At 34.7% G+C, this 23,795-nt stretch overlaps 1 protein-coding gene across 15 annotated transcripts in view; it reads left to right on the top strand.

Moving 5' to 3' along the window:
• The window catches only part of MBNL1 (muscleblind like splicing regulator 1), a 191,678-nt gene that overhangs the window by 92,035 nt on the left and 75,848 nt on the right, over nt 1–23,795 (top strand). Inside the window, exon 1 of one of the 15 annotated variants that reach the window (XM_037842392.1) lies at nt 22,659–23,321. The exons of the other annotated variants lie outside the window; for them this stretch is intronic. The gene's annotated coding sequence lies outside the window, so the exon portion shown is untranslated. Of the gene's footprint in view, nt 1–22,658; nt 23,322–23,795 lie in introns of those variants that run through there. 15 annotated transcript variants of the gene reach the window in all.

Here is a 23,795-nt window from a genome sequence, read left to right as displayed (position 1 = left end):
TGTACCCTTGGGGAAGAGGGTGAACTTCTCTTCACTGTGGACTGATACCAGTGAATGACATGGAGGTCTGGAATAGTCCTGGTTAAGCAAATGGAAGGATTGCCATCCCTATGTTCCTTACAGCAGCTGAGTTCAAGTCCAGGGGAAAGAGTTGACCTGGACTGGGTTGAGTGTCTTTAGCCTTGGATGCTAGTTGGAGCAGGGACTTGAATTCTGGCTGCTTAAGCACTTGGCCTCCCTTACTAGAGTCTGACCTCCTTGAGGTCAGGGATGTTTATTTCATCTGTATTTTCAGTGTCTAGCACAGTGTCTGGCGAAGTGTGCATTCAGTGCATGTTTGGTAATGAAATAAAAAGAATATGAGTTCCAGAAATGGATCAGAAGAATATGTTTAAGGATGCCGTGGCCCCCAGAGGGATGGGAAAGCAAGGCTGACATGCAGGATGCGCAGGGCGTCTTGGGGTGGGGCAGGGGGCTCTCTCAGGAACAGAAGAGCAGCCAGGGGTGGTAAAGGCTAATGGAGGCAGCCCTCCAGCCCAGTTTTGTAATGACTGGCTCAGGGATTGGACAGAACTGAAAATGTCAGTGTGGCCTGTTTAATGAATGTAGGAACAAAGTGTTCCAAATTTGTTTCTAAAATTTTTTAAGCAGATGCCATATTTTAAAAATTTACATTAGTTTCTCATAGGGATAAAAATAATATTTCTGACATTAAAGGCTCCACTTTTTCCAGAGACTTGAGGAAAAATGTCGCTGTAAATATGTCATTGATAAGATACCCATTATATAAAGTTAGCGAAATATGGTTTTAGATGTGTAATATATGGACACATAATGAAGAGTTTACATGTGTGATGTGGGAATTCAGAGTAAAATTCAGAGAGCTGAAATATTTGTGGGGGATGATTGTTCAAACTCTGAGGTTTTTCTTTTATTTCATTTTTCTTTTTCTTTATTATAAAGATTACTATTACTACTACTATTATTATTACTATAATGATTACTATTACTATTATAAAGATTTCTTTTTCTTTATTATAAAGATTACTACTATTAAAAAGATTACTCTTTTGATGTGTTTTTCCAGAAATATAAGGTGGGAGCATCTTCAAATCAAAGTTTATATTAAAAACATAAGACATAACTAAAAATGAAGAAAATTAGATATGTTTATTCAAAAACCAAACAATTTATGTCGATATTTTTTTAAGTTGCCAAAAAGGTAAGTTTTCAGGTAGTCCTAACAGGCATCCGATTATATAGCATGGTATATTTAGGCCAGCCATATTAGTGCCTTTTATTCAGAACCCAGGAAATCGTGTGCTGGCACCTAAAGGAAAGTTGTTTAGACAATTTCACCTAAGAGTAAAATCAAACCAAATGTTTTCATGGACATATGTATCTTCTTAATTTTAGAAAGACCATATGTTGAAGTAGTGCTTCTAAGATTAAGATAGTGTGGAATTTTCCAGAGTAACTCTAAGAACAAACTCTTCAATCAATGCTAAGTTTATTACTCATTTTTAAAATGTTGCTTTAGAAACACACTGATGCAAAGGTAAATGTAAAATTAAGTCTGAAAAAAAGGAAAATTTGTCACTAATACATGTACCTTATTTTGCAGAAAGTAGGATTTGTCTGTGCTTTTATTATTTTTAAATATGTCTGTAGTTCCATCTCATGCTTTTGTTCTCTCTCTCTGCCCACTCTGTGTACCCACAAGACAGACAGAAACACATGCAGACAGATACACACACATGCACACAAGCCTTTTCTCTTTGGTAAAAGAGTTACATTAGAACAGGAACGGCATATTAACTCTCAATAATTCTCTTTAATCGTTTCCTCTTGTGGCTATGTATGCATGTGTTATATCTGGTTCCTATTTGGGCATGGAAACCCTGTTTTACTTCACTTACCCCAAGAGTGCTTTTTTTCCCCCGTTTCCTATTTCTTAATGCCTGCGTTTAGTTTATTTTGGCAATTTACCACATAAGTTTTTATTAGGTAGTAAATTTATTATATTATTGAAGCAGTATGTTTTAACTAACAAAAGTTGAATTCGTTGTAAAATCCTTTGTATGCGAAATAACTTAGATACATATGTGAGTACCAGCTATTTTCCTCCCACCCCTCACCCCGGATGTGTTCTTGGCAGTTTAATCTGTTTTGTTTTAGCCCTTTGAAAGCACGAGGGACAGCGCTACAAATAAAATCAGTAAGGTCTCCCCCTGAGGAGAACTTTGTCACGGGAAATAAAAGTGTCAATGCTAAGAGAGAAAATGTAAATAAAGTTAGTGGTGGTTGGTAATCATCACCTGTCTTGATTTCTTGTGGGGCAATTAATCTTTGATTTATGAATTTTTTAGAGAATCTTTCAAATAAAAAAAAGAATTGCTAAATGGAATAAGCCAAACAAATGCTAAAAATTACTAGTTTTTAAAAAAATGTAGAGGAACAGCCATATAATTAAACACTTTGTATATATGTGTGTGTGTTTTATATCTATACATTATATATGTTATATGGTTTATTATATAAAATACATGATTATTATTACATATATGGTTTAATTGCATATTATATAGTAATATATAAAATTTATCTGTATATGCACGCACACATCTGTGATTAGATATAATTTGCCGGAATTTCTAATTCTAATGCCATTTCTAAGTAGAATTGCATACATACTAATGTAGGTTGGGCTTTGGGGTCTGGAGCAGATTACATGTGTTCAAACCCCAGCTCCACCACATTGGACAAGCTGTTTACCCTCTCTGAGCCTCAGAATTCTAATCATCATAGTGAAGCTAATAACAGAACCATAGGATTATTTTGAGGATTAAGTAAATTAATACATTTAAACCCTTTAGAACAGTGCCTGCCTGGCATATACTAAGTATTCGATATGCTGCCTTTTTTTTTTTTTTTTTCTATTCTTTTTGTGTTATGCCTTTTTTCCCCACAGAAGCAGTTATTTAGCTTCCTGTCTTATGGGGTAACGCTGATAGTGACTACTGAGGATCACAGTCAGAGAAAGCCAAAACCGAAAGTTAGTGGGAGTGTTTCCTAGCCAGAGCTCAAATGCCAGAGGCCAAATTCATGTGCAGGATGGGTCCAAAACTTACTAAAGCTTGGTGAAGGAGGGAGGGGGCTAAGTTTAAGGCAGAAACAAACTAAAGTTATGCCCTTGGACAGTGGGTGTTTGAAGTAGTTCTCCTTTCAAAGACACGGGCAACCATCCTCATGGGCACAGTTGTATCCGCCCAAGATCAGTTCTGCATTTCAATGTCTTATAGTTGGAAATCTCTATCAGTATCGACTTAAACCATTGTTTCTTTATCATCCTTAAATATTCACACCTTTCACATAAATTCATAATTTTGAAAACTTTTCATTGTTTTCCTTCCTTTTTTTCTTGATTTTCTCCATATTGTCCTATTGTTTTTCCTGAAAAGAGTTTATTTTACAGGGATTGATGTTATTATTTTCTTACGGAATAGTACTGTTGACCATCACACTGACTGTATACAGGATAAGCATTTTTTTTCACTGGGATACTTTCAATTTCAGTTTTTCTATCAGATGTATTAGTATTTTTGGGGTCAAAAAAATATGGACCTACAATTATGTTTTGGAAGTCTGCCTAGGCTATTTGAAGCAACCATTATTGTCTACATCAGAAAAAAAGTGAAGGTTGAACAGGAGGAATGTACAGAGCATCTCCAATTAAAAACACTAAAACAGGAACGGTTTTGGTTTTGTGGGCCATTGTGATGCTGGACCTTGGGCTGGAAACCCCTCATGCCCCTGTTATCTCAGTGGGTGTGGTGACACTCCATTCCATGCCCCATACCAAATCCCAAAGCATAAGCATTTTAATTTTAGAAAGTAAGTAATCTATATTGCATGTTCAGTTTCTGGGGTGGAGGGATTGAGCCCATACTCTATTTTATGTGGTTATACTTTAGGAACTATGCTGACATATTTGCAAACAAACATTTAATAAACTCAGATGACAAGGGTGTACCTAACTGTAGAATTTAAAAATTGGCACATGGAAATAGACTCTTTTATGAGAGGTATCTCAACTCAGAAGAGTTTGATATAAGGTTTCATTATAGAATAAAAATTATTTTTAAACATCTTCATTGAGTTGAAAACTAACACATTGAGAAAAACTTAATGATTTTAAAAATACAAATTGAATTAAGAGTTTGATATAAGGTCCCATTATAGAACCAAAATTGTTTGTAAACATCTTCATTGAGTTGAAAACTAACACATTGAGAAAAACTTAATTATTTTAAAAATACAAATTGAATTAAGAGTTTGATATAAGGTTCATTATAGAACCAAAATTGTTTGTAAACATCTTCATTGAGCTGAAAACTAACACATTGAGAAAAACTTAATTACTTTTAAAAATACAAATTGAATTAACATTATTTTTAAAAAGGAAATATTTTTACAGAACCCCAAATTGAGTTAAATTTATTCTTTGTTTAAATTGTTTTCCATTTCAAAAGTATTTTAAATTTAAGTTTCATGTTCTTAAGCCATCAAATAGTCGTTTTCTGCCCATAGCTCAAATATGCCAATGCTATGGAGTCAGATTAGTTTCTATGTAGGGTTATTAATACGTTTTGCATTTTTTGATGGAAGTTGGGAGGTTTACAGCAAGAAAGACCAAAAATCGTGTTAGAACACAGCAGGCAAGGCAGCAGACTTTGACTCAGGTGATGTGGCTTCTAGACACAGCTCTTCAGTAAATTGCTGCTTTACCTTGTGCATGTCGTCTGCTTTCTGGAGAAAACCCACCATCCTGCCTCCCTGAACTGAGGGAAATCTAATAGAGATAATGCATATCGCAGCACCTTTTGTAAACTCTTCTTCCTCTTGTTTGCTAATTAATTCATCTATCTGGAAAGTAATATGAATGGAAGTTTAAAGAGTATACTGTGAAAAGTAAATCTTTTTCTGAATCCTACCCACTAACCCTCAAGGTATGTGTTGCTCTCATGAACATTGTAACTGAAAGTGTAATTATTATTTTTATAAGTATAATAGGTAATACACATTTTAATCCATTTAGAAGAATAGTGGGGGTAGGGGGACATCAGGCTCTTTTTTTCTTCAAGTTAAGACATAGATTTAAAAACTCAAGATCCTATTAAAATTGAGTCTGCAATTTTGAGACTAACTGCTTTTGCTCAAGAGAGTTTGATACATACTTTAGAAAAGAGAAATTGAGTATAATAGAGAGGAGAGAAAACGGGGTACAGAAAACAAGGAAGCATCTCCTCCTTTAGGAGGAAGTGTGTTTTTAATAAACACTGGAGAATATAGAATTTGCTGTATCAACATAGTATATTTTATCTCCTCAAGGGTTTTGGATAAGCCATTGTGTCTTTATTGAATAAATGAATGCATGAATTAGTAAAAATTGAGTGAGTAAAGGAATGAATGGATAAAATTAGTAGGCAACACATTCTTCCTGTTTATTGTTTTTCAGAAACAATATTTATTTTGAAATACTACAAAGTATTCATTGAAAGAACTTGCGTGAAATTCCTCATTGTCTCTTGTAGTATCAGGCAGTTGTTACAGTTAGGATCACAACTTTTTAGGTTATAAGATGTTGTTTATGTAGGTTGAATCACCCTACATTGATAGATCTTCGAGGAATTGGTAGATGAGAAAATACAAATCATAAGCAAAATGGCAGTGGATACTGTTTTTAAAAATAAACAATGGTGGGTGTAACCACAGACTAAATAAAATAAATAGAAGTGGATTAAGAAAATTACAGTGGTTTGAAAGAATTTGGTGTTTCTCTCCCTATTTTAATTTGGTTTTGGTGGTAATTGTTATAAAGGAACACTGAGTACTAAGGATTTTTAAACATGTAGCCAGCAAGCAGCAGCAATAGCTGCAATGCCCAAAAGTGTCCTGGGTGTCTTTGCTGTAGAGAAGGTACTGGATTTGATGCTTTTTCACTGCTTGAAAAAAAGGTTGAGGATACAAGGTAAATGTTAGTGTGAAATTAGGGATGCTTGGAAGTCCTAACAAGGCATAACAAGTCTTACTGTAGCCTGGGAACAGAAAGGGTAGTTGTAGACGGAAACTGAGGGGGGAATTTGAAGAAATGCAAGAGCCTCTGCTGACAGGGAAGCAAGATCACATCAGCAAGGTTTCTGCCATCATGGCCTCAGGGGGATCATTCCCCAGGACATGTATCCCTTGTGCTAAATAAGAGTATATGTACATGCGCTTCTGCACACTTTTTGAAAATACTTGAGTAGCAGTTTTTCTGGGGTTAGTATGTAATTATTTCTAGCTGTTGCATTTATTTACCTTGGTACCAATTTAGAGAGCTAGTTTTTACTTGTGTTATATGTTGCGTCATAGTTTGAAAAAGTGCGTAAATGACATTTAAGAAAAATTGGAACATCAGTGGCTTTGGTTTATAGAACAACTGGAAACATATTTTTATTATTTTGTAGAATAGCTGAATGTAACATTATATCCAAAGTGTGCTAAAGAAATGAAGAAAAGGAAAGACATGGAAACTTAGACTTCTGAATGAACAGCTTATCAAAACACTAGCTTTGGATTTTATCTGAGCAGCACTGTAGAAAGTTTTTACTGTTTCTGCAAAGCCTAGAGGAAATCACTGAACTAGAAAAGCTGAATATAATTTCTGACTAATCTATTAGTCATTCTATTAATAAGAAATTATTTAGTTCCTGTTTTTCATAGTCCATCGTGAACAATAAAAATCACATAGCCTACTCAAAGATATTTCAGGAAAATTAAGGGGTTGCTTGCAAAAAATTTTAGTACTTGAAAAGTGGGGTCAGTATATGTTTTGCCTTATGTTACAGTTTATCACTCATTTCTCTACTTATACATAAGAAAGTTAGCTGAAAATCACCTTGAGGTTTATAGTTGAGTGATGAGGATGAAACGTCACCATTTGCTAAGACTAGAAATATAGGTGACGAGAGAACACGATAATAAATAGTAGGAAAACCAGGATGGTGCTTTATCAAGAAAGGAGAAAACTTTCAGGAAGGAGGGCGTTATTGGTGCCAAATGCTAGAAGGGACAAGAAATGAGAAAAGCATGCTGACTCCTGAGAGCTGAAAGGACAGCACTAACCTTTGAGAAAGCAGTTTGAGTAGAATTGGGAGAGAGGAGGTAGAACTCAGATTGTTAACCAATTCCAAGAAGATGTGTCACTAATAAGTTGTTAGGTGTGTGTGATGATTGAACAAATTTAGATGGTTCTTTAAAGAAATTCAATAATAAAAAAGAGAGAAAAAGTGGGTGTGGGCTGGAGAATTCAGCAGACAAGGGAAGATTATTGTAGAACAGTGGGGGCATTTTTTTTTTTTTTAAACCCACTAAGGAAAGTTATAGGAGACAGCATAGAGAAAACAGATGAAGACCCACTAAAATTGGGATAATGGATAGGGCTATACCTCAGAGAAGTGAAGGGATCCAAAAATTCAGTGGAGAGGTTGGCCTTGGAAAGGAAGATGGACAGTGAGATTCCCCTCCCGAATATTACCTCCTTACTTTCCATTCCATCCTCACTGCTTGGTGTCCAACGCTTTCTTTTGTATTGCTTTTAAAATCCTTTTGTTTAACTTCTTAGCTTGTTTTAAAGTCCTACCTTGATTGTAAATTTGTGAGGAGGGAACATGTTTGTCTATGTGTACCTTGTTTAGATATTCCCTTTTCATGTGTTCTTCTATGTATTTCAATAACCTCAAAAGCTAGTGCTATGGCTAACACCCTGCCCGCCCATCATAGCACAAGGTGAACTTCAAAAGCTGTTTCCCAAACAAATTCTCATTTTCAAATGAACGGGACAGGTTATTATAGCAGATTTTGTTTTTGTCTGTTTAAGGAAGTTATATCACAACAAAACTTTACTTAGTACTGAGAGGTGGATACTGCCCAAGCCAGATGAAACATCTCACTGTAATTCATTGTAGAAAGTAGAAACCCTTGACTGAAAAAGAAAACAATTATGAAAAGGAAGGAATTTACAAAGCAAATTAGATTGTGTCCTTAACTTTTGTCCACAATCTAGGCACAAATCTTTTAATTAGAATGGTTGAGTTATATATGGAGACTCTTTCCCATGAACTTATCCTTTTAGTATTAGGTTTTACACTTTCAATGGCTGTATTTAATTCCTGATTCGTACTTTTAGATGATGATCTCCTCACTTTCTTCATAGTCACCATCAAAAAGAAATTTTGTTCATACAGGTACATGATTTCAAAAATGAAAACAACTTTTTTACAACCACTCAAGTATCTGTAACGGTTGAAGTTGTTTATTTAACGACTCTAGCAGGTCTTCCTTTTTTTCCCTCAGAGATGAAACATAGACATTACTTTTAATGTTACTGGAATCTCCTTTAACTTTTTGAGGGGGATACCTGTTTTTTTAATTTTTTATTATTTATTCTTTCATGGCAGAAAAAAATTCGAAGGAAAAGTTAAAAACAAAAGGCTATCTTTGCCTCCCATGTGGAATACAAACAGTAAATATGTGACTTGGTTTTATGGATTTGTTTTCCCCGTAACTTCAAAGTATGTTCAAGTTTTACTAAAAAGTGCAATTTCACAGCTGGGACGTATTTCTCAAGTCCTATTTTTATTTACCTGCACATACATGGCATAACAATTTTAAAAGCACTTTTTTAGGTATAAGCATTTACATTGGGAGAGGGGTTAAGGCAGTGGACTCAAAAGTGACACTGCTGGTGTTTAATTCTGGCTTTTGCAATCACAAGCTGTGTGATCAGGTACAAGTTACTATAAACTGCATTTGTCTCATCTGTAAAACTGGGTTACTTATAACACCTCCCTGAAATGGTTTATGAGAGATTTAAATGAGATTAAGCATATAAAGCATGCAAACAAAGTCTAGCATATGGTAAATCCTCATATTTTCAGAATCACGTTTCAGAGATTCAGAGATACTGAACGTCGAGCACTGCTTCAAACGCATTCTTGGTCTCTGTTAATTCACTTTAATTTTTACAAAAATGGTCAATGATCCATTTCTTACAAAGTTCCATAGAAACCAAAAAATTTAGAATTATGTCTTATTTTCATAGTTTTAGATTCAATATTATATTTAAAGTTAAAAATTTTAGCTATTTTAATTCTTAAACTACATAAAACTAAGAGTTTGTAATCTTAGGCACTGGATTTTATTCCTCTTAAAATACTTCATTTCATTTCTCCTCAAAATAAGTGAAGATGGAAAATAGACAAGTGAGACAGTACATCTAGTATGAGTGAAGTATGACCAATGACAACTTTTATGTATTCCTTTCTTTCCTGGTTTTAATTTCATTATTTTCACCAAATCATTTAAAACACTGATTGATGATGGCTGTTGTGCGATTGCACAAACATTTTCTTCTGGAAGCTTCCAGAAAGGTATGTGAAGGTCCTCTAAGTACATTAGAATTGTAAATTGAAGCACAGTTTCACCCTGACCCACCTCTCCAGGGCCACCTTGAATCATTCTTTAGTGAAGACTCTTCTCCAAACTCCTTGGTTTTTAAGCATCTTGCTGTCTCATTCATGCCTTTACATAGCTCCGTCTTCTCATAAAAATCTTTCTATCCTTGTTTTCTTAATTAATGACTTCCCATCCTTCTAGACTCAACCTCAAAGATAGCTCCTCTGGGGAGCCTTCCTTGGCCCTTCCCTTCCCCAGGCTGTGGGAGGTGTCTCCTTAGCACCCTACACTGTGCTCTTTTGTAATTGTTTGCTGGTCTCACTCTCCAGGGATGCAACAGGAACTGTGACGCTAGTTCTGCATCTACAGTGGCTGGTACCATTGTGTAAATGCTCTTTAATGTTGCTTGAATAACCACCTACATAAATACCTGGCTTTTGTTTTGTTTTGTTTTATGCTTTTTTTTAGCTTTGTTTTATTAGGCAGGTACAAGAATATAACTTTTTGGATTATGTGGTAGTTATTAAATAAACGTGTTGAAGTATAGTTTAATGAATCATTTACAGGAATATAGAAATAGCACTTACAGTAAACACCTTATTTTACTAAATCAGAGACATTTAAATTATGTCTGTGTGATATATCTGATCTTTAATATTAGAGTATTAGTATGGGCTATAATCAGATAACAAACAGCACCCCAATCTCAGTGGCTTAGCCAACCAATGTTTGTTTCTTGCTCACATGAAACTGATGATGCACAACTCATCCAGCTACACAGAGATCCAACTAAACTTGCCTCGTCTTCCTTCAACACATGACTTCCAAAGTTGCTGAGGCTTGGCCAGAGAAAAATGGAAGAACATGGTATTCTAATCCTCTTTTCCTGGAAGTAAAACCTGCCATTTATGCTCAGGGTCCCTTGGTTAAATTAGTCATGTGACATCAATTTAATTGCAACAGAAGCTGAAAAAGGTAGTCTTTCAGGGTACTCAGACACTGGAAAAAGTGCATAGAGATGAACGCTGCCAGTAGGTACTTTGTTTCCTTTTTTATGTGCTTAATTTTCCAGGATGAGGATAGGGTACAGGCTAGGGGTTGAGGCCATTGGGTGAATTCAAATGTAAAACATTAATTAATTCCACAACTATTTTATTGAATCCTTACTGTATCTCAGGCATGTTGATTACTGAGATTGAGTCTGTCCCAGTAGCTCCTAATCTTTTTTTGGCTTATGGTCCATTTTGAGAAACTGACAGAAGCTGTAAGTCACTGTCTAGAAGAATAACTCCAAAACCTGATGGGCAAATTCAGTTCATGGAATCTCTGAAGCCCACTTGTGGAAGGCCTCCCAGGCTTAAGAGCACCTCGTCTTATGTTATAACGATTGGTGAAGTTATTGGAGAAAAGGAGACAAATCAATAAGAACATGCAATTTATCTGCCTTAGGGTAAACAGTAGGAACCTCTTAAAGAAAATTAAAACTTAGTCCATCAATTTGAATGGAATAGGTAATTTGTGTGCTACGTAGATACAGATTCATTTGGGGAGAAAGTAGTAGACAATAGACAACATCACTAGTAAAGGTATAATTGAGAGTCAGGCAGCTGATTGAGAACTGAAATATAACTTTTGTTCACAGTTTCTTGCCAATTTGTACAATGTATGAAGCTTTAATGATGAATGGATTAAATTCTTCATGCTGTGTTATGGTTGCATTACACAGAAGTCAATGCTTTGCTGTTGAAATATTATGGGCATGAGTTTGAGGATCATACAAATTAATGAATGGACTACAAATTATTTCACAGCTTAAGTTCTATACTCAAAGTCTCTTTGTTCTTTAAAAATTTAAAGCAAATCTCTTAAATTGTAGTTTTATATTCCCAATTTTTTCACTCGACACTTACATTTTTTTCTATATGAAAAAATTGCCTCAAAGCCCTCCCATTTATGCAGAGTATAAATATGTATGCTGTGTAAGATAAATTAATAACAAGTTGACACGTTTAATTATGGTTTTGGAATTATTTCCTTTCTGAGATTCTTGTCATTTGTGCCCATTTTATAGATGAGGAAAGTGAGAGCCACAGTTTAAATGATTCTCTCCAGTTTTTGCTCCATCTATAGAAATTTTATCTATCATTTTCCAGCAGTTTTCTCATTTGACTAATTTTAATTATTTCTTTAACAGTCTACTTTCCTCACAAGACTTGGCAACTCCTGAAAGGCAGGAATTCTATATTATTCCTCATTACACCTCCCTAGCCTGTCATTTATTTGGGTGCTCAAAAAAAATTTTTTTTTTCTGTATGAGCAAAGGAATGAGCAGACAATTAAATGAAATAATAAAATAAATGAAAAATGAGTAAGATCCAGTCTCTGCCCAAGGGCCTGCAAAGCAAAACAGCATCATGGCTTGGTGCTGGGACTCCAGAGCCCAGCTTACTGAGTCAAATACCAGCTGGACCTCATACTACCTGGATGAACTTAGCAATAACAGTAATTTTCTTATAGTGTTGTTGTTAGGATTAAATGAGTTAGCATGTTCAATGCCATAGAGCAGTACCTGTGTCCAATTTAATTTCACTTTACAAATTTAAGTCTCAAGGATTATATAATTGAGGACATAAATATTTAAATTTTTGGACAAAAATAAGAACTAAAGAATGAATAAAATTTGACATTATTTGAAAAAACAAAGCATTTGATATTATTACATTATTAGAATGCATTTGATAATCCTAGAAATTAAGACTAAATTCACAGTTTAGTTTTAGCATAAAATATTTAAGTGTACATTATTTAAGGTATTCTGAAGAGTATAATCACTTAAGTCTTATAAGATTATAAAATCAACTATTTTTTTTCCCGGATGTTATTTTCTTGAACAGGGCAGTGTTAAATAAGCACTTAATTAGAAAAATACAATCTTTAACACAAAGGATGTGATGCTGCTAGGCTACACTCTGTTATCCAAAATTAGACCAAAATTTAGACTAATAAACTGCAAATCAGTATTCATCTTAGTGTGCTATTGAAGAATAACATCTCAAAACCAATTTATTATGAAATTTATCCACTAAATGTGACTTTTTCCCCCTGGAATTAATTTCATCCGCTTCCAGCAAATTTCAGTATTCTCACAGATTTCATTAAAATCCCAGAGTGGAGAAGCAGCAATGATAGCATGTATTTTTTTCCATTTGTTGGCTTGAGTCATCTCAGAATCCAGTGATCCACTCTGGAGCTTGTTCCTTTAGTGCAACACCTGTTGTGCCAAGTGAATTGAGAAGCAGCAATAACAGGCTCGAACAGTATGGCTGCAGTAAGCTACCAGAGCTCAGAGAAGAGACTGCCTTTTTTATTTTTTTATTTTTTTTTAGATATGCAAAACTGCCCCTGGCCTCATTTTCATAACACTTTGTTTCTCCTGGGAAGAATGGTGTGAAGTGGAAGGACTCTTTGCTTTCCTTTTCATTATGTCTTTTGTAATCTAGTGTCACAGAACAGCATGGTTTGGTGATAATCATGAGGCAAGCATCAGTTTTCATGGTTTTATGAAACCATTTTCTGAATCATTAAAATGTATGCTAGGAAAAACCCCAGTCTCCCTGACTTATGTTTTTATGCTCAGATACAATTTTTTATAGTCTAAAACTAAAATAAACTGATATTCCAGCACACTCTTGGAAATATAAAGACTGCGCAAAGTATTTATTACTTTGTTCTTTTCAGAGATTGATTAGACTTAGTGCCCTTGACAGGTTTTATGTGCTACCAACAACACTGAATTGTTGTGAGGTAAGCCATTGGGTTTTATAAAATATCTTGACCAGGATCTGCTCCGTAGAAGAAAGAAATGGATCAAAGAATGTGCACAGAGATGAGGAGACTACTTAGTGATCCAGGTTTGACTGACAAGATATACCCTTAAAAAGTGTCCTGGATTAGATATTATATACATCTCTCTCACCCTTTCTTTGTTATTCTTAGGAATAAGAAGTTCAACCATTCATGATATCTTGTTTAGGATAAGTGAAATCCTTTGACAAGGCATGTATCTTGGAGTGTATGTTACCTGGCAAATTGAAATTAAATATATGCAGCACAATGATGCTCAACCCTTCAGAACTTTATTTTAAAAATGATTTTCTTCTTATTTCTTAAAATTATAAAAATGAAATTACTTTTGTCATTTATCCCAAACATGCTTGTATATGTGTCTGTGTATGTCTGTGTATATTGCGCGTTTGTATATGTATGCTCTTACAGTTTCCCAATACATGTTAAAGCAAATTAATTCATTAACTTATGATATTAACATGCTATAATCACAAATGTCTCGGGTCCTGTGGTAGGGAGGCAGATTACTGTTTCCCTACCCTCACCCCCTGCCACCATTATCTCTTTCATGTTTGTTTGAAACAAAGGCAGCTCTTGTGGTATACCAGCCATAACAAAAACCCCACATCCACACCCCAAACCCTGGTGGTTAAGAATATTGATATTGGGTGGAAAATCTTACATACATCCAATAATTATCTCTGGTAATATGAATATAATTTTTAACCTTTTTTAATTGAAATAATCCAATATGAACAAATCCTTCCTTGCCCATGTCATTTAGGTCATTTGCTCCTCCTGAAACCCCTTTCCCTTTTCCCATTCCCCATCCCTATCTCTCTGTAAAAACTCATCTCAGGGGTCATCCTTTCTCTGAAGTCTTTCTAACTAATCTTCTCTGTTCCCCAGGCCTAACTAGGGGTTTCTCTTCTGTTCTGCTTCTTTGGGCTTCCGTGTTAACTCTGTTCATCCTTTTGTAGATGGCATCCGTTCCCCATTTTTATTTTGAAAAATTTCAAACCCAACAAAAATTTAAAATTGTTAATAAAATAAATACTCGTAAACCATTCAAGTAGATGTGCCAGTTAACTTTTGCCACATTTTTGCCAGAACATGTGTGTATGTATATATTTGTATATATATTCATACACAGTTTTTCCTGAATCATTGAAAGGAATAAGTTGTGTATATCCACTCTTTTTATTAGTCGACTTTACCCAGATCCTGCTGTCCTTAATTATACTCACTTTTTGAAGTTTTATTTCTTGACTCATTCATTCATCAAGTATTTATTAAATACCTATCATGTATCAGACACTGAAGTTGAACCTTGAGGATTTTAGTGAGTAAACAGCATGATTAGAGGAGACGTGTTTAATCTATGATGATAAGACTATAAGAATGGGTGTAAAATGTTACCACTCTAAATGGAGAAGGGACTGCAGATACCCAGATCTCTGAAAGTACTGTCATTTATTAATTTAGTGGCAAATTTATTGATTGATTTATTCAGTCACCAACATTTATGATCTACTCTATGCCAGCTACTTCCAGAGGCTCTGGATAGACATAGTTGAGGTCTTTTACCCTTAAAGAGTAGGAGACAGAGAAGCTCATCAAAGAATGCAGTGGAATATTATCATTTGTGGAGAGCCACAGGGTACTATGGAAATGGGCGGGGCAAGGGGGAGAGTGGGGCAGGAGGAAGCCTCTGGAGTATTTCCTGGCAATGTTTGAGTAGCAATTTGGAGGACAAGTAGGAGCTAACTAGGCAGATAAAGAGGAAGAGCACACTTGAAACCAATGCACCAGCTTATTTCAAGTCAAAGAAGCATGAAAAAGTATGATGAGTTCCAGGAGCTGCTTATAGTTTGCTATGACAAGACTGAAAATTGCTAAGAGACAGTTGTGAGAAAAAGGAAGGCACAGGGAAGGGGGCCAAAGCCTAAGGTTTGAGGTAATTTGTGAGTTCAGCTGAAGAGTTTAAACTTTACTGAGAAAGCTATGGGAAACCATTGGATGATTCAGGCAAGATGGTAATAGATACCAGATATGTGTTTTAATACATTTAACCTGAAAAAAAAGGATAGAGCTTAATATTTTTACTTTAGAGAAGTTATTGCTTTAGTGGGAGCTAATTTAAATATTAGAAGTGATTCAAAGGCAGGTTTAGGTAATTATTGTGCATTTAATAAATAAAGCAAATTATTGATGCCACAACCAATTTATCTTCCCCAAGAAACAATTTATTTTCTTTTCAGCATTTTCTTCTAAGATAACTAAATCTAAAATAAAAAAAAAAATGTATTGCTCACATACAAGGAATTTGTAGTCTCTGCAGCTAATATTGCTGAAAAAAAAAAGAGGAAGAAGGAGGAGTTGCTATAATTAGACACCTGGCTTTGTTTGGTACTGGATGTCATTTAAAGCATTTTATTTCTTGCTGCAAAAGTCTTTCTGTTGAGTAAATGAGTAGGAATTAATCAATGAAAACATGAGAGTGATTCTGGAGATTTTATAATTGATGTAATGTTTTTGTTTATTGGACCAATTAGGCCTGATTGACTTGCAGATTGCAGCAGCTCTGACAAAGGCACCCATTGCTCCCAGCATTTCAGTGCTCTGTGTGCTCTGCAGTGTGGATCCCCTGGCAGGATCAGCTGTCTGTGGGATCATGTCAGAGATGGCATTAGTATGGGTCACTTTTAGTGATGTTTCAAGTATATGATATAGATTAAAAAATAGGCATCTTTGTTCTGTTAGTTTAAAAGTATCATGTTGTGTTTGTTTTAAAATCTTACAATCAGATAGCATAGCCCATACTTTTAGGTTAAATGTCCCCAAAAGTTTATTAATTTGATTTTTGAAGAACATAGGTTACCAGATTGACTTTCGTATAGCCCGTGGTTTCTCAGTCTCAACACTGTTAACATTTTTGAACCAATAAAAATTTGTTGCAGGGGCAGTTGTGTGCAGTGTAGAATGTTTAGCAGCATCCTTAGCCTCTATTGCCGACAGCAATTCCCTACACCGTACCAAGTTGTGACAACCAAATATGTCTCCAAATATGTCTACATTGTCAGATATCCTCTGGTGGGCAAAATTGTCCCTGCTTGAGAAACACAGATGTAGACATTTAAGGGTTAAAGTAAAATCTTAAAAAGTAGTTCAGCTATCCTTCCCATGGGCTAATTGCATATATTCATTCCTCAAATATATCATTATTCATTCCACTAATATATCATGTTCTTGTACCTTGTTAAGTGCTCAATTTTAGGAAATAACTTCATAAAATGAACACATCTGAAAAATCTGTAGGATTGTCTAAATTAATGCATGTGTGAAGTTTCCAGATTTTAAAAATTAGGTAGAGAAACATGGAACTGAATCATAGAAGTGTGCATCAAATAAAATAGATGTTTTAGATGTTTTTTTAATCACTAAATTTAATATTTTTTCTAGTATTGTTCACTTTGAAATATGTTATTACTAGCACCTGAAAATAGCATTAAGGGGTATAAATATAAGTTGTTAGGGAATTTATACAGATCTTGCCCACTAAGATCCTAATCTTTATTCTAAAATATTGTTAACTCAACATTAAATTTATTGATTGAGCCAGAAGACCCCAGGGTATGGTGTGCTGTGTTAATAATTTAGCAGGGCCATAGCAATACACTATGATCATTAAGGAAAGTAGAGGTATTAGATTTCTTATAGCTAAATTCATGGAAGACCATTAGTTTCAAAGAAGAGGAGGATAAAGGTGGTAGATAAAGGAATAAGCTCAATGAAGCTAATTTCTGTCTTAGCCCAATTTTTAACTATTTCTGGAAATCCATATCTTTTCTTTTTTTCAGTAAGTGTTTATTGAGCAGTGACAATATGCCAGGCATTTTGATGCTAAGCTAGATGCCTTCACAAGCATGATTTCGTTCATTCTGTAAAACATCCCATTTTTTTTTTTAGCAGTGATAGCCCCATTTTAGAGATAAGAAAACTGAGAATTTGTACCCCAGTACAGGTCATAGAATCAGTTAATATCAGAACCAGAGAGATTGAATCTGAATATTCCAACCCTTTCTTTACTTGATTTAGTCAACAAACGTGCGTTGGTATGTTAGCTACACTCCATCAATACCTTTTCCATAAAGGTAATATCTGTCAGAGAAATTTTTTGTTTCAATATTAAAAATTTGGTTAATATATTGTAAATTCAAGATACCCGTATTCTCATGCACAACCCCTGGAATAGGGCTCCTTTGGTCACTTAAGCTATTTAATATGTGGATAGTACAATATCATTCTGGTTTATCAGTTCTACATTAATATTTAAAATTCCTTAAGATGAGACACTGTACACAATGTAGCTATAGTGTGACTTACAATAAGTTTGTGTTTTTTTTAACCTCAGCAAGAGATCACTTGAGAGGAGACAATGCACCCTTTGTGATATCTTGTAAAACACTGCATACTTTTATATGCCTAGCATATGTCCAGCTTGGTGTAGGTCAGGAAGGATAAATCCGTTAAACACCTGCCATCATTGCAGAAATCCACCTCCAGTCAGAGTTGGTGTGGAAGTAAAACCTGTCTGCCATCCCAGATTATATAAATCAGATTATGTAAATCTTTTGAATTATAAAACAAAAGCTGTACTATACTGTATCTTTATGTCCCAAACTGACCTTTAGTGAGCAGTTTTGTTTGGGAAGTAAACTCTAACTATCTTTGGACAAATTTATAAGCTCAGATTGTTTTCTAAATCTCATACTGTTAACATGATTTAGCCTTCTACAAAATATTTTAAACTAGTAATGTCAAGTTTTGACCAGCACCCCTAACCTGGGGGTGGGGAGGGGTGTCAGTCAGATACAGTGAGAGAGGTTGCAAAAAATTAGAGAGTAGATTTGTTATTGCAACAGTGAAAAGGAATACAATTTATATTTTGTGACTTCCCTGCCTTTTTCTTGCCGTAAACACTTTTGAAGTTTTAACTAAGATCCAGGGCAGTCCATGTTGGGGCTTTGGTTAAAAATGTGCTAGAAGCTCATGGAAGAAGACTGTTTTGCTTGAGTGCTGAGCTGTCATCCATCACACTGAGTTCAATATTTTGTAACTGACCTCTTCTTTGGGAAACCCTTCATATGATGACAGTCACTAAATCTTTACACTGCCAAACTTAGGGTGGATGTGGGTGGGTTACTTAGAAAGCATCTAGCTATGCTAGAAGCTTGAAATAGATTTGTGCCATACCTTCAGTGAACTTAATACCTCTAAAATGTGTATTGTGGAAAATTTCCCAAGAATAATCCAAAAACTATATTATTCAGCAGTTTGTGAAGTTTGAATGTGAAATGGATATGTGATCTCATCTCAAATATGATATAATTATGTAGTCCCTTTTATCCTTTAATTAACTGTGTTAAAAGTTATCACATAACTTTCCTCTTCAGGTCCCAGCAAACAAAAAGACACAATGGTTGAATGTTTCCTATTTCCACATTGCTTCACTGCAAGGCGAAACAACTCTCATATTAATATTGTCATTATTCTTTTTCTGTCAGGAGTCCTAAGTCCTTTTCTAAATTTTGATATCTGAAATTGGAGCATTGTTTCAGAGACTTTAAGCTCAGTTAATCTTCCCTAACTAGCCTAGAAGTTGCAAAAGAAATGTACTGGAGGTTATGTTGGAGATGTTAAGCAGTTAATCTCCCTCACTCCCAAGATTTAGTTGCTGAAACTGGATTTAAGAAACACTTGTTTAATTTTGCTTTGTGTCTCAAGAACAGTCATAAACAACTGATAGAGCCAAGAAGTTGTTTTAAACAGAACTGTATTATTTTAATAATAAAGCTCTGTTCAACTCTTTTAAAAGACTAAACATTTACATGAAATTTTCTTCAGAGATTTTGAAATTTCAGGGGTTCTTTCTCTTCTCAAATGCTCTGTTAGCTTAAAAGGGGGAAAAGGTGTGTATGTTGGAGGGTATATATATATATATATATATGATATATAAATGGTAGAAACTAAAAATTTGGAGACTCAGATATAAAGGAAATTTTCAAAACCACAAATAAAGGCAGCCTGTGTAAAATGTCAGGGTGCTAAATTTGCTGCAACCTTGGAGAATGCAAAACCTGACATTCCTAGCCTTCCTTTCTTCATCTACAAAATGAGGGTGGTTGATTTACACTATTCCTAAATTCTATTCCAATTTTGACTCCACGATTTACTAACTGCAAAATTAAAATAAATAAATTAAAAGAGTAGTCTGAGTGATCACAGTGGAGCTGAAAAGCTGTTAACTAGGCTTGTAATCATAGCCACAGGGTTTGTTGCTATTTGAATACTGAGTAACAGTTTTGTAACCTTGAATTTAATTACCGTCAGAAGTGGCTTATTCTGGTCTTGAAGACCAGTATATCTCTGATTTCAAGACATAATTTTTAGAGAAAGTGCATGTCTTTGATCAAATGTTATTTTTACCAGTTGATTTTTATTTCACTTAATTTTGTTCTATTTCGATCCATTTTTCTTCTTATTTTGCTGTGAATCATCTTGCTGAGTTCTGCAGAGTATAACATCATATTCTCAGCACTTAATACGGTGGCAGATACATTTCCACTTGAATGTAGATGCTATGGAAAATTTAACTGAATTAAGCTATAATGCTTCACTTACTTTTAAGTGGTCCATGTTGGAAGATTAATGAAAGAATCTTTCAGTTTATTGTTATATATTTTGGAAATGGGTCAGTCTGGTGCTTTGGAAGGATAGATTATAACAGGTGCAAGACTGAAATTTAAATGCATAAGTATAAAGAAGAAACAAATATTACAACCAGTTAGGACAGTGAGCAAGTTTTTGAATGTCATAGTCATCCTTTATTGTTACGCTATTCATTTTGAAAATGAGGGACATCAAGTTTATTGCTTACTACTGTCAGTTTTTTTGGATGGTGAATTTTTAAGGCAGATTTTCTCTAAATACTGTGTCATTTGTTTGTCTTTAACAGTGAAGTAATAGTTTTCAGTGTTACATATTGATAGATGTAGCAAAGATAGAATAAAATAAGTGTTCATAATTCCATAGTGTAATTGAGAATGTATTATGTATTTACCTCAAATAGTCAAAGCTTTAATTCTAAGGGAAAATATGTTGGACATAGTTTTTATTTGCTTCACTTATGTTAAATGATTGGTTGGTTTAGGAAAAGTGGTTGTTTCATGTTCATATTTTTAAAATAAGTCTTCTAAATGAAGATTTTCAAACATACGCAGAAGTGGAGAGAACAGTATAATATACCCATAATCCAATGTCAGCAATTTTCAATATTTGCTAATCTTATTGCTTCTATCATCTCAGTTTTGGGTAGACTGAAGTATTTTAAAACAAATCCTAAATGCCATATCATTTCTTGTGTAAATGCTTTAATACGTATCACTTACATGCAAAGACTTATTTTTAAAAATAAAGCTCTTCTTTATATTTTCTTCTTTAGAAATGATTAGGCTTGAAAACAACTAAATTTGGAGGGAGAAATAGCCTAGCTGTGGAGAGAGCACCTGTAAAATCAGCTCTTGTTTTAAATTTACCATGGACTGATTTATTATTTGCATACTATCCAATTTTTAAAAGCCCAAAGAAAGACATGAATTTTTTTGGCGGGGGTGGGGTGGGGTGGGTGGTGGTGAATGGAGGAAGGCCATATTCATGTTTTTTTTGGAAAGTGAACTTGTGCAATGACCTGATGAAAACAAAATGCTCTGAGGCATCTTCTGCTGGAAAGCATCTGTACCACTTTCTGTAATCAGCAGTGTCAGCCACCACCGTCTCCTAGCAGCACTGCAAGTAGTCATTCCCCAGCTCTACTATAAATCATTAAGTGGCAACACGGCAGTCTCTTAAACCATAGAGGTGACAGATGTGCCCTGGTATTTTCCTCATATGACATGACCGTTCAAATCAGGTTGTCACCTGGGAGTCAAAGGAATCGAACTTCAAAAGGGCAGGATGTGATTGGCAGGAAAGTAAAATTAATGTGTTATTTGTGGAATAATCTAGATAAAATTCACCAAACAAGAATAAAGTGTTCAGTATGGATCTGAACCTGGAAAACAATTGGAAAGGTAGATGAAGGCTTTAGGGGTGTTTGAACTGTTAACAAGGCAGATAATAAATTGCCACGCCCATCATTCCCTGCTGACCACTGGCCCAGATCCTTTGCATTCTCAGAGGTCAAAAAAGGGTTTGTTAAGTGCAAGTAATTATTTTTCTCATGGGCAGAGAAGAGTTGATCTCATCATGTTATTTCTTGGAATGTGTATTTTAGTCTTATATTTTGTTTATATGGCAAAGAAGATGTCTTAAAAGACATGTATGTGATTAGGAGTTGAGGTGAGGAGCTCCTTTTGAAAACCACTGTGTTCAGCAGAGACTGACAATGCTTTTGCCCAAAAGGAAGTTTTTTTTCCTTCCTCAAATAAAACATTGATGCTGAAGGCTCCTCTTGGCAATCTCTTTATAGCTATTCTCACAGTGAATTGTGGTGAATTGAAGATTAATTCCATTGAAATCATAAATGTACTGAAATATGCAGGTTATTAGTTAAGATAAACACCACTGATTGCCTTTGAATTATGAATACAAATATCTGCATCATCCTGGGTTATGGATTCATAAAGATAAATAACAATTATAATAATATAAGACTTTTACTTAAATTTCTGTATATTTACCCAAGATTCTGAAAGGAATGTTTTCCAGCAAGTTAATGCTATTATATAATTTAACAAGGATAATAAATATTTGAGATGCCATGTTAATCACATTTATTTTTCTTTAGACTTCAGAAAATCCTTGTCCTTAATTTCCTAGATATATAGTCTTATTTCATGACAGATATCTGCTCAAAACTCCAGCTGTCAGGCTGCTCTTTGAGGTATAGGACACATGAGTATTTCATAAATTAATAGTTTAAAATACAATATGAAATCATATTTTACAAGAGTTTTATTTCAGTTTTCAGAGACTACTGTTAAAGAATTAATGCCTAAAATATTTAAAAGTTAAAATTTAGTTTTTTTAAAGAAAGGATTATATTCTTGAAGTTTTCAGGTATTGACAAGTGTTTGATTCACATGTCTTAGTAAATTATTCTCACATTTTGTCTTGAAGGGATATGAGTTGAACTGCCTTTAATTATTTATCTCTATTATTTTAATCTTTTGAGTAATACAATGATATAGTTCTGCCCACATTGATAGGATGTCTTAAATTAGAGGTTCTTTGAAAGCACTGTTATTTTTTGTGCTTCATACCTGAGCTATGAAGCTGCTTTAGAAGTAGAATGAGATGTTTATAGTGGGTAAGACTTGCTGACTAATAGTTGTTGGAAACTTTCCATTTGTCAGATTGTCATGTAGATGGTCGTATATTAGATCTAGCTGAGAGGACAGCCAAGGCCCAGAAATCTAAAATAACACTTTGTGGGCTAATAGTGTTTAGGAATAAGAGCCAGCTGTAAAGAATGCAGAAGCAGCATGTCATTTGTCCCAAATACTTCTCTTAGCAGATGATCTGAGGCAGGGGAGGGCACTGTGAATCTTCTTGAGGAACTACAGTTCTGTTGTTCCACCCTGAGGTCCCCATGTGACTTCAGTTCCCCCATCTTTTCCTGATTATTTTTCCCTTTTCTTTCTCACTTCCTCTTTTCCTTTATCTTCCCTTTTCTTCTCTCTTCCCCTTTACCCACAATGTGATATGGAGTGGGGGTTGTGGTTGGTGATTCACATGCCAACTTCCTGTTACTTTAATTAAAGAAAAAAAAAAATCCTCAAAAACCATGGCAGTGAGGAAAAATACAGCAATAACAGTGAAACTATACTAAGTGGTTGAAAGATTTTCATTATGGGTAAGAAGCTGTTAATGATGGTTTTAGTCATTCCTTTCTGCTAGGTGAGTCTTCGTTTTTGGTAAGTTGGCATTTTACTTCATTTAATAGAATATGCTCGGATACGATACCCTTTCCATTGGTTCTGCCAGTTCCTGTTCTCTTGTGGGCCTATAAATCTGGGTTAGACTGAAACTACCTTTTGCTCTCCTTCCGTATTGCCTGCGGAGACCTGAACCTGTCGAATAGTATATAAGAGGCAATGTAATTACGGGCCAGTAGAGTGGTTATTGAGCTTATATTAAGGAGTTCAAACCCTGGCACCTCCATTTATCAGCAGTATGACCGTTGGCAAATTACTTAACCTCTCTGTGTTTTTCATCATCTGTTATTTGTGGATAATAACAGTGCCTACCACATAGGATTATAAGGCCTTAAATGAGCAAATATGTATGAAGCACTTTGAACACTGCATAGCATGTATTATATATGTACAATAAATGTTAGTTGTCATTATATGCCCAAAACAAAATTATTAATGGGATTAAGACCTGTA

Source organism: Choloepus didactylus, chromosome 1 (assembly GCF_015220235.1).
Source record: "Choloepus didactylus isolate mChoDid1 chromosome 1, mChoDid1.pri, whole genome shotgun sequence".
In the NCBI taxonomy this organism is placed as follows: Eukaryota; Metazoa; Chordata; class Mammalia; order Pilosa; family Megalonychidae; genus Choloepus; species Choloepus didactylus.
Note: the sequence above shows the minus strand (reverse complement) of the source record. Positions and strands in the feature narration are given on the sequence as shown.